At 35.0% G+C, this 2750-nt stretch overlaps 1 long non-coding RNA gene across 1 annotated transcript in view; it reads right to left on the reverse strand.

Moving 5' to 3' along the window:
- The window catches only part of LOC137992591 (uncharacterized), a 6541-nt gene continuing 3791 nt past the window's right edge, over window positions 1-2750 (reverse strand). The window contains exon 2 of the long non-coding RNA XR_011121721.1: window positions 1-2750. This exon is cut by the window's right edge and continues 984 nt beyond it. This is a non-coding gene — a long non-coding RNA (uncharacterized lncRNA).

The raw sequence follows: 2750 nt of genomic DNA on the forward strand, positions 1-2750 counted from the left end.
TAAGATGACAAAATAGCCCTTTATTAACTCTTTTCAAAAGTAACTGGTACCACTACATTATTTTATGTACAAATACTATGTTAGGGTAAGTTACAGGTAATTTGTGACAATTAGCAAATGCAGTGTATAGCTTAAATGCAAACTAAAAGGGAATTAAGTGAAAGCTCTGTCATTGATTATTAAAGCTCTTGTTGAGACAGCACCTTTCCAGTAAACCTAAGGGGCTTTCTAAGTACCAGGCCCCGGTTGTCCAAAGGTTGGATAACTTTATCCAGTCAACAGGTCACTATCCAGAGTATAACGTCTAACATGAATTCCAATTATTATTCTTAATCGACCTCAATTATTAATTAATGCATTTCTCGTGCTCTGATTGGTTCACTCAATCTCGGTCATCAGATTATATACATGTACCTTAGTTGGACCTTATATGGCAATTGATTGCACTAAGCGTTGCTAAGCTAAATATTTTTTTCCGCCAGAAAGCGAAATTTTTCTCTGAATAAAGCAAAAAAAGAGCCTTTTTGTGGAAAGTTTGGATCGAAATGTTTTTGTGATGAGCCTGCGTCTTTCTGACCACAAGGTATTACACAAAATCCCATCTTCATCAAGTTTTTTTGATTTTGCTCGGACTTTCTCGATTTTTTCGCTCCTATTTCTTACTTCCAAACTTTTGGAGTTTAAGGAATTTAATAAATCAATAATTTTTATTCCATTCACGCTTGCTGGATATGAGACTGGTTATAGCCAACTCATATCCAATGTGCGCTCATGGAATAATTGTTAATTATACTTCATGTTAAACATTAGTGAAGGTTTTAGCATACACCTTTACTTATTCTTGATTATGTGAGCAAATACAGAAATCTTTGCACGGACTGAAACTGTTGGATAGTGAATTATCCGCCGGATACAATATTTATTGTCCAGCCTTTAAATAACTGGGGTCAGGATAAAAAGAGAAGAGGACTCTGATTTGTATAAAAACAAGTCAAACATGCATTCATACATGTACATTGTAACTAAACTGTTGCCACAAACCATTCACTCTTGATTTCTCTGGCTTTTTCTCTTTTGATTTTCTAAATTGAACAGCCAAATATGGCCAGGATATCAATTTTATTAGCCATAACTCAAAACAACTTTTTGGATCATTCAGAATCTCAACAAAATATTACAATAGTGTCTGTTAAACGAAAAAAATCACATAATTCAGATCCAATTGAGCAAAGAAATTTAATTCATTGAAAGCCTACTTGGCTATGGACTTTTTGTAAAGATACCAGTATGCTTTCTTTAAGAAAACCCTTGGGTATCTTGGAATGCATACCATCTACTTGCAGAAACCATGGATGGATGAAAATCTTGGGTAAAAGTAAAGAATGGCCGACGCGTTGGTGGGATCGGACTCTTTACTTTTACCAAATCCTGTACATGTAGATAAACATGAAAAAATGACAACTTATCTGAATGGAAGAACATTTACTACTACAAACAACTAGACTTCCTATTCTAAAAAAATAGAAGAACACTTGAGCCAATGAGTCATAATTTCCAAAATGTTTGTTTCCTATTCATTTTTGTGGTCCCAACGACTTCATGTTCGCAATCAGAATTTTAAGGTTGAACACATACAGTACTAATGTGCTAAGGTACCCAGATCTGCCATTTTAGCCTGAAATTAAACTTCAATTTCAATAGCCCTTCTCCAAAATGGTGGCCGAAAATTCAAATAAGTTAAAATTAAAAACTGACACCAGAAATAGAAAGAGCACCTTTAGTTTAGTAACCCTGCAAAATTTCAGCATATGAGGTGTAATAACAGCAACAGTAAGTTGAAAAATGAAAAATTACAGACGTTTGTATGATTGGGGTATGGCATATACCCCCAGTCACACAAACGTCTGTAAATTTGTCAGATTTCAACTTACATTTTCTCAGCTGATATAACACCTAATATTTCTGGTATCAGTTTTTCATTCAGTTCAATTTTAACTCATTTAACTTCCGTTGCCACCATTTTGGAGAAGGGTCTATTTTTTAAAGAAAGTATTCAGGCAACGACTCTAGCCATCTGCAAAACAAACATCCATTGGTATATGAATGAGTTTCCTTCCTGGTTGACTTTTAAAGATCACAGTGAAACTGAAGAACAGCTCACTGGGAGAGTTCACACTTACAGTCAAGCTATGTCACGCATGACCAGTATCCACAACACTGAAATGAACATTCAAATTCCTCTTTAGAACTGGATTGGAACACTTGAATATCTGTCAGCCTCCTGTTGGTAGTGTTGGTGAGCTTTTGGTCATCTGTTGGTTGACAGTTTAGTGACAATTCCCCGACAAACTCATGGGGGAGCTGTTCTTCAACTTTACCAAGATCATATTGATATCAGTTTGAACAATTTAACAGACGAAGAAATTCAACTAAAAGATAAGAATCAATGACTTCCAGACAACAACCATACCAGAGTGCAACACTGAAAAATGCATTTGAGGCACAGATTCGTACAAAGGTTGAAAGAAATGGCAAGTAGAGGCAAAAATAACAGATCACGAACAATTTTTTTTGAGTTTGCAATATGCAATAACTTTAGAACTTGGGTTACACAATACTCTCCCCTTGGAAAAATTAATGTGCAGCAGTCCCAATTATTTATAAACTTCTTGTATTTTGTCTAGTATTGATAGTACTTGTCTAGTATGATCGTATTAACAACAATCTTGGTTGAATCAGCAAGAGTACAT

This window comes from Montipora foliosa, chromosome 2 (assembly GCF_036669935.1).
Source record: "Montipora foliosa isolate CH-2021 chromosome 2, ASM3666993v2, whole genome shotgun sequence".
Taxonomy (NCBI): domain Eukaryota; kingdom Metazoa; phylum Cnidaria; class Anthozoa; order Scleractinia; family Acroporidae; genus Montipora; species Montipora foliosa.